General features: G+C 34.2%; 1 protein-coding gene across 2 annotated transcripts in view; it reads left to right on the top strand.

Moving 5' to 3' along the window:
- Positions 1 to 10,000, top strand: part of LOC135219643 (proclotting enzyme-like) — a 172,670-nt gene that overhangs the window by 112,916 nt on the left and 49,754 nt on the right. The window lies entirely within an intron of this gene.

Raw genomic sequence — 10,000 nt, 5'->3', positions numbered from 1 at the left:
CAATGCTGTACAGGAATAGGGAGATCAGGCAATACTGTTCAGTTCATAAGTTATTCTGCAGACTTATTTCATTTTCAAAATCTTGTTCTATACATCATACCATTAATTTCTTTGTGTATGCAACTCAAGACTCGGCACTGGCTGGTCGTGACCTTTCTGAAACTGGGTAATCTTTATCTAAACATTTTGTATGAATAATTTGGACGGTTTCAAGAGCTTTTCTTTCCACAGACTAGAGATTAATCTAAGCGTACTAACGGATAATTCAAAGGCATCTTTTGCTGATTATTTGATTGTGTGGAGTCCCAAAAGCATTTCTTGAGCTAACCCATAACATGGATTTATTGAATTCCTGAAAAAAAGGGGTATCGTAGTTATTCTATTGTTTGATTTCATAATGCGACCATTTGCAGTAATTACGTTATGGAGAAAAACAGGACGTTATTATATAATTTTTCCGACTGTATAAAAGAGCGACAGATTTTTGCGATGAATATTATAATTCTTTACATTTTATTTACATTTTATCAGAGAGAGAGAGAGAGAGAGAGAGAGAGAGAGAGAGAGAGAGAGAGAGAGAGAGAGAGAGAGAGAGAGAATTTTGATCTTATAAATGAGGAGAAAGTTGATATGAATACACAGGCTTTCAAGGATGGATCTAAATGACAATTTGTGACTACAGGTATTGTCAACTGGTCATTAAAAGGGACTTTTCGAAGTGGCCCTGAGAAAAGAAAGTGGCAACCACGCCTTAAGGGAACGAGAGAGCAAGTGTGTGTGTGTGTGTATGTATGTTTGTACCATGATATTTACGTTCATATGCACATTTATTCTCATAGACACGCACCCATGACTCATGCACCCTTGCATATACATACATACACATGTACATACATATAAATGTAAATATTATATATATACTATATATATACGTATACATATAATATATATATATATATAATATATATATATATCTATATATATATATATATATATATATATATATATATATATATATATACAATAGTTACTATTGTACACACGCACGCACGCACACACACAAATGAATATATATATGTATATATATATATATATATATATATATATAAATATATATATATATATATATATATATATATATATATATATTTATATGATATATATTTATTTATTTATTTGTGTGTGTGTGCGAGCGTGCGTGTGTGCAATAAATAATAGTAATAATTACAATTATGATATAATTTTGTATGCATATATTGTATTTACACTTAGAATATAATCTGAATGAACTTATTCCCTATATGTATACATGTATATATATAATTTATATATATATATATATGATATATATATATATATATATATATATATATATATATATATATATATGTGTGTGTGTGTGTATATGTGTGTGTGCGTGTTAAACAGATGCAACAGATATATTGTATATATCATGTTGATATAACCAGAGTACATGCATGGAAAATAAGCGGACAATAGTTGAGAGCGAGCAAAACAAGGCTCCACAGAACAGAATGCCGATATCTGAAAAAGACGAGATAAATGCCTGAAAAAATAACCAGCGAATGACTATGACTATAAAGGTTAAGTAATAAAAGAATTAATAAAACCGAAAACAAATATGTATACCGTTTTTACTTGGCTGTCTCTGCTTAAGTTTGTGAATCGCTACGAGTAATTTACTAAGTCTGGGTGGGGGTCATGTAAGAGATATATTTGTCAGTAAAAGGCTGATGGTTCAGCAATTGTTTGTTTTTGTGTGTGTATGTGTGTGTGTGTGTTTTTTATGAAGGTGAAAGGATTTTCTCATTTTAAATCGAAGTGTGTGTCCGTATGTGTGTACGTATATGTGTGTTTGTGAGAGAGAAGAGAGAGTTGTTGCGGGCGGGGGGGGGGGGTGGGGGGTGGGGGGGGGGGGGGCGGTGGGGGGGGGGGGGGGGGGCGGACTTGGGTAATTGGGAAGGGTTGATTAGATGCAGTGCATAACGGCACATAACTTCCCATTTTCCCTTTTCTTTCTGAAGACAAAGGGAAAAATGAGTAATCCTTTGCTAAGTAATAACAAATCAGTGCAAACTCTTGCATTACTCGGTACCCATGAGATATGATCTCAGTTGAGTATTCTAAATGCTAATGACATTTTTCATTTGCGCGTATTCCTAGCTTTCTGATAAGAAAGAAGCCAGGTAATGACACTGAACAAGACACTTGGGTGGGGCATAAACCGGAAAGAATGAAAAAAAAAAAGATAAAAGAAAGATAGAGACATCACCATTGTATCTCTTGCCAGTAGCATTGTGATGTCATTAGAAAGGGAATATTGCTTCGATCTTACCTAAGGCCAGAGTCTTCGCAAAGTGGGATGAACAACACCTCTCTCTTGTCCACTCCCGAGTACCGCCCCCCCTCACACCCCCGCCTCCACTTCGCCTCATCCTAGTTCATCTCTCTTGAACCTTGAGTACCATTTAGTAAAACACATACACAGACTTCTCTTATTCACCTAAACTTTGAGGAGAGAGAGAGTAGCGAATTGAGAGAGTGAAGAGACGAGGAGGAGGAGAAGGAGAGAGAGAAGATAGACTACTTCTTACCTTAAAGCTGAAACCAGATTTTGTTGTTAGAGAGAGAGGAGAGAGAGAGAAGAGATCGAGAGAGTGAGAGAGAGAGAGAGAGAGTATTCCTTTATTTATCTTGAAACTCAAACAGATTTTGTAACAGAGAGAGACAGAGAGAGAGAGAGAGAGATAGAGAAACTACTCCTCTGCCTCTTCCAAGTTCCAAATACAATTGCATACCAGAGAGAGAGAGAGAGAGAGAGAGAGAGAGAGAGAGAGAGAGAGAGAGAGATAGTCACCAAGCTTTAGTGGATTTGAGAGAATTTCTCTTTTCCACTTGGGGTGGATTGGAAATTAGGCGAAACAGGGGCACATACGAGTCACTAATGATTGTGCGGTTTTAGTTTCACTTTTTCTTTCCTTTTATTTGTAAACCGAGGCGATTCTTATAGCAACAGGTACGTGACCGCAATGTTCGTTTGATTTTTTTTTCTTATGAAAAAAAGCTGCCATTTATCACTTACATATTTGGTTATCCGTGAAATTGTGTTTTTTTTTCGTACTCTTAACGCGACATTTTAACCGTCTTTTTTCTCATCCTTTTCTACCTTATTACTATTGCTACTGTTACTCATGATACGCAGACATTATGGAACTGACAAAAATCCATGATGTCCTTAAAGAAAATAAGTTGAGAAAGAAGGCAGAGCGAAAGACACGATAAGACAGTGACACGAAATCCGATATTAATATTGCTCAACCAAGGCATACCCAGATGCAGCATTGTTTGCATACGAACAGATGCTTATTTGCATTCAGATTGATGTGAAAGCAATGTGAAATCAACAAAAGCCATTTTCCCTATTATGCTCATACTACATGCAAAATATATAGTTATCTCCTTGACAACTTATTCCAAAATTGCACCTCCCTTGTCACGTGGAAGTGACGTCATCCCACATGCGCGGTATCAAAAGTGCCCTTTGAGTGCTTCCGAGATATATATGATAGTGAGAAATCACCCATTTTCAGCAATAATTGCGACAGTGACTCGCTGATCTGTCCGGTCAACAGCCTCAGTCATCCCGGAAGTCCTTTTCACTTGTGGCGGATGCTCATCGTCCTGGGTTAGCAGCGGAGATAGAATCTAGTGGGACTTCAGTGTAATTATCGTCTACTTTTGTAACCTACATCAATGTGACCTAGTATTAAAAAATGCGACTTCTCCATTACTTGTTGAAAAGTTTGTGTGTTTGAGTTTGGCAAAATACTTGACAGAATATGTAGTTTTGGTTTGTTAATTTAGTAGAGCTTTTGTGACGCTACTTCTAGAATTTTTGGTTCGTCTTAGGTGTGGCAATGAGCTCTCTGTTGGTCGGTAAATGTACTCCCTGACTGTGCTATCTTGGAGAGTTAGCCTCTGTCGTGTCGTGGCCTTTGTACCGTTGTGTTGCTATGTCACTGGTATACGAGTATATTCCTTTGCTTTAAGGGAAAGCTCATGCGCTCATTCATATTCCTTGCATATTTATTTTTTTTTTATTTATATAAGTACACGAATGTAACGGTAATTTTCCTATTTCGTAGTCCCCCCCCCCCCACTTTTTTTAATAGTTCTGGAAATGTTATTAAGTTGAATTTTGCTATGAATGTTGACCTAAGCAGTGAATTACCTACCGGTTTGATCATCAACTCTCATGGCTTACAGCAACTTGCCACAAAATTGTTGAGAACTAGAAAGTTAACCACCTTTAAAAGTAAATGGGGATAAGTATATATATATATATATATATATAATATATATATATATATATATCTATTATATATATATATATCTATATATATATATATATATATATATATATATATATATATATATATAATATATACTAATAGATATATATATATATATATATATATATATACATATATATATATATATATATATATATATGTATATATATGATATATATATATATATATATATATATATATATATATATATATATATATATATATACATACTATATATATATATATATATATATATATATATATATATATATATATATAGATATATATATATATATATATATATATATATATATAGATATATATTATATATATATATATATATATATATATATATATATATAGTATATATATATATATATATGTATGTATGCGCCTCTTTCTTTGTGATAGTACTAAAAAATAGACTGAGAGAGACAGACGGAGAGTGATAATTTGATTTATTATTTTTATGGTGCACGATGCTTTAGGACTTCAAGAACATAATAATCAATATGAAATGAAGCTGAAAATACGCAGGATGATATACTGATATGCAAATTTCCCTTCGCCTGTATGGTATCTAAAAGCCATTGACTTCACACGCCACGCGGAACAACCACCAATTTGCATCGATCTGCGTAGCCGAACTAATCCTCAGGTTGCGACGCCAGTAATGCCGTCGATTGATTTATATGATAATGAATGAAATGAAACACATTATGCGATGGATGTCAGCGGAACGGGAATGGGAGAGGGGGAAATAAAAGCTTAGCGAGAGAGACGCACCTTTCTGGAGGTGATGGGTGGGAGGAACGAAAATTGAGTAGGAAAATTCAAGTTCATTTATCATTTACCATTTAACCTAATGCTAGTAACTGATTGGTAATAATAAAGAATGAATAGTGAGCTAATCTAGTCATACGGATTGTTTTAATTAACTTAACTTTTCAATGGTGTGATTCACGTAAATCAATTGGAGGGCAAAGATCTGTCGTGTGTCATGAGTCTGTTGAGGGTGCGAACAATGTCTTGTGCTCATTCCTCCATCGTCGAAGGAGAACACAAGAAATTATATTACATCAAACGGAGTTTTGTTTTTGTTTTATTTTTCTCTCTCTCTCTCTCTCTCTCTCTCTCTCTCTCTCTCTCTCTCTCTCTCTCTCTCTCTCCAGACTGAACTACATCTAATAAAACAATGAAATTTGCTTTATATATATTATATATATATCATATATATATCTATATGGTATATAAAATATATATATATATATATGTATATATATATTTTATATATATATACTATATGTATATAAAATATATATATATATATATATATATATATATATATATATATATATATATATATATATATATATATATATATATATATATATATATATATAATATATATATATATATATATATATTATATATAATATATATATATATATATATATATATATACATATATGTATATATATATATATATATATATATATATGATATATATATATATATATATATATATAATAATATAATATTATGGCTCTGGATTGTGCGTAGACTGTAAGAGAGAAGCGTACAACATTAAATCAACATATAGATGTTGTATTTGGTCATAGGAGATTTCAACGGGCTAAGGATGCCAATCCATATACTTAACATCCAAATTCAATATACACATGCACGTTGAAGCTTGTTACACGCCACTGCGTGGAGATTCACATCTCAGAGGATATGTAAAAAAACCTTTTGCAAGAAATCACAAGGGGACAAAGAAGGTCAGTAAGACTTTTACTCCAGCAAACGGGAAATCCTTTGAGGATTAAGTCACTGCTACGGACGCAGAGAAAGGAAGTTTTAGACATGAGAATACCGGTTGCAAATCCTGTTAAGCGAACAAAAAGAAAACGGTCGCGAGGTCAGACTATGAAAGAAAGGACGCCGTAACAACGGGATATGATGCAACGGGCTGGGGTCGTACCTTGGGATTGCAGTCAAGGTCGGTTGGTGTTTTTCATACTTGCCCAGTTTTTCTTAGGTTCAAGTTGATTACGGGTCAGTAGAGTTGAAAGATGGATGGAAATATTGAGAATAATTTAAAAGAAAATGAAAGCGCTGATAAATTAGATAAAATAACTAAGCAGAGACTAAATATCTAACACTACTTCAAACGTTGACCAAGTTTTTTCTTTGTTTGATACTTATATCCGCCTGTAATTAATGTTTTTGTTATGAGGTTCGTGGAACAGTAGTCGAGGGGAGGTGTCATTGCCGTCCCTTTCTGTCATTTTCAAGGGAAAGCATAATAGCGGCAACTGTCAAACTTTCATTGTCTATAAATTAGTGACATTGAAAAAGTTTTTTTTCTTTGTATTCCACGGAGCTTACCGATTATGTCCGATGTATGATATAGATCTAGATAAGCAAAGGTAGTGTTAATGTCTCTGTCTGCTTAGATGACTCACTCCGAGTGCGACTAATACGAAACAGAATACACCCTCTATTTCCGAGTGAATGTTTTGGTTTTCCCAAGACATCAGCGGAGTTGTCGCGAGATTGAAAAATATAAAAAGAGGGCATTTCATATGACGCCATCCTGGCCAATTAACGTCCATTTGCATTGTCAATGAGGTCATATTAATTATATTGTTACTTCATTACCGAAGGGGATACAATGACTGATCTGAGGCGAGAGGTATAAAGTATCCTTGATGATGTGAACTAATCGTTATCAGATGAAAGTCGGCTGTTTCATGTGATCAGTGTTGTAATTGTTTTGAATATATTCTAGCTGAATATCTGTCTTGTTGCACTTTATAAGACTTATTTTTCCTTTTTTGTTTTACTTTTTTCTTCTCAAGTCACGGTCCTTTACGTCATACATTATCATTGTTTTGGGGCTGACTGAATTTTGGTCAAACTATCATGCACACCCATTAATGTTTGCCTTGTTCGAGTTCGCTAAATACGTTTTATTTCAGCATTTTTTTAGCATTACCAGTTTTGAATTAGTTTTTTTTATTACTGTACTATGAAATACTGCTCAGTTACTTCCTTTTTTTACCATCTATGTGCGATAATTGATAGCTAGGATGCCAGCCCAAACTTGTAAAAACAGTATGTGAAAGAGCGTATGTTTATCTGAATGAGGTTTATGTACACACATTCATGAACACGAGTTTATGTACGGTATTGTACTTGTTGTTGAACCATAAAAAAAGTTGGAGAATTACTAGTGTGTTACTTAAAATCAGCTGGCGTTAGCGTTCTTTTAGCAACCTTTAAGATGAAGAAACGCTAGGTCGTAACAATAGCGGTTTCAAAAGCGTACGTGGAATGCGGTAATAAATGTTATTTGCCATTTTAGGAGTGAGTAAAGGTAAATAAAAAAAATAGAAGATATTGCATCTTCAAGTCGTTACGTTAACTCCGTGGGAGAATTTTGAGACAATTTTGACGAGTTTTCAAAAGATTCTTGTAAAATTCTTTGATTTTTTTTTTTCTACTCATTTAGAACGGAACTTGACTTTGATCTTTGGACCGTGAGTATTAGGCATTAGAATTGAGTTTATCAAGTTAACCCAGTTTTTCCCAATGGAATTTGCCCTAATCTCTGATAAGAATGATTATAAATCATGTACGTAGACTACGTTCCTCTGGATTATCCAAATCTTCGATACTAATAGAGATGAGTATCCTAACTAGGAATTTCTTCTAAATGGCATTAGATTAATTGTGAAGGCACGGAAACATTCTTTAGCTTCCTTCGTGATTAAACCCCACCCATCATCTCTTTTGCCTCTTTTCTATTTCCTGCTCTTTAACTTCCATTACTGTGTTCATCCCATTTTTCTTTAACAATTTTAATCTTTTCCTATTTCCTTCCGTTTTCCTCTTTCTCGGTTTCATCCCTCCCACTTTTTCCAGTTTTCTGCCATTCTTCCTTTTTTCTTCCCTTTTTCCTTTCAGGTTTACTTCCCCCTTCCTTGTTCCTGTTTTTTATGACCCTGGTACCTGTATAATATGTCAACGATTTTGCGGATCCTGAGAAAATTACTTATTTTTACACAATTTCAAGTACGGCATTTTGCAATGATCAAACCCTCGCACGACGGAAGGTGGATTCGTTACTGTGAATAATATTTTGGTTCTTCCACACGTTCTCAGATTATTTATTTATGATTTTCATCAGAGAGAGAGAGAGAGAGAGAGAGAGAGAGAGAGAGAGAGAGAGAGAGAGAGAGAGAGAGAGAATAATTTCCTATTTTCATTCAAATAGTGAATAAATATGTGTTTGTTTTGTACTTTGTTTGGAAAGACAAAGTATAGTAGGTCACAAAATCGATGATATTAAAGGATGTTAACTTTAAAGTAATGAAATATATGAATCCTATTTCCTTTTACATCTCTTGATACTACAGCAATATATTAGCAAATAATTGATGATAGTGTTGGTTTATTTCCAACACTAAATTTCCCTTGTTATTCTTTTATTTTTGTAGCTTTGCACTGCATAAAATTTTTATCACTGGAGTAGCTGCTGACAAAAGATATATTTATAGAATTGTTTTTTATGGTGACCTTTACTTTCGTGAAGGCCGTTTATCCTGGCAAGAAATTGTTAGAAATCAAATCTATTTGCAGCGTATAAAAGCAGATACGAGGTATTTTTTAATATTTGACTTTTGTATACTCTTTTTAATAAGCCTCTTTGGCTGTGGAGGTTTGAGAAACGTACCTCCAGTTTTAACGAAAGTATAAAACTGTACGGTTACACTAAGCCGATACAGAGCTACTCTGTTCTTGTACGCCTGTTTTTTTTTTTTTTTTTTTTTTTTTGTTTTTGTTTTTTTTTTTTTTGTAGATTGCTACGAGTCAATTGTCAATATTAGGACTCTCTCTCTACTGCTCTCTCTCTCTCTCTCTCTCTCTCTCTCTCTCTCTCTCTATACATGTATGTACAGCAACCCCTCAACTTATGGACCTCAACTTTGCCGATTTCTGTATTTATCGGCTATGTTATTATGATTGTTTTTGGCCATTTCCAATGCGTTACTTAACGGACTCTGCTATTAATCATAGAGCCAGACCCCAAAAGCATCTAAGCTGAGGTGCTATCATGTACAAACACACACACACACACCGCACACAAGCACACACACACACACACACACACACACACACACACACACACACACACACACACATATATATATATATATATCTATCTATATATATTTATATATATATAATATATTATAAAATTATACATATATTTTACACTTAACCAACAAGAAGAGCATTCCAACGACCGGTAGAGGAGCTGTTGTGACCCTGTTGAAGACTTCTGATGAATGGTAATTAAAGTTCAAACTGTTTTACCTGCGAGGGCAACAAGAAAGATCCCCACACCTGACAAGTCATACATCATTTTACTTTCGTTCCTTCCTTTGGCCTTGGATGCCTCAGGGCAGGAGGAAGTCCCAAGTCTCATGACCCTTTCTACCGGAAACTGAAAAAAGAACTGTGAAGTAGTCGGTACTTTTTGCAACGAGGAGGCTGCTCTGTTGGTGTGGCGCTTTTTCAATTTGTCAGTTTCATCTCTCGGTACATTAAGCAGTTAC

This window comes from Macrobrachium nipponense, chromosome 1, assembly GCF_015104395.2.
Source record: "Macrobrachium nipponense isolate FS-2020 chromosome 1, ASM1510439v2, whole genome shotgun sequence".
NCBI classification, from domain to species: domain Eukaryota; kingdom Metazoa; phylum Arthropoda; class Malacostraca; order Decapoda; family Palaemonidae; genus Macrobrachium; species Macrobrachium nipponense.
The sequence above is the reverse complement of the archived record's forward strand: the minus strand, read 5'-3'. Positions and strand labels throughout refer to the sequence as shown.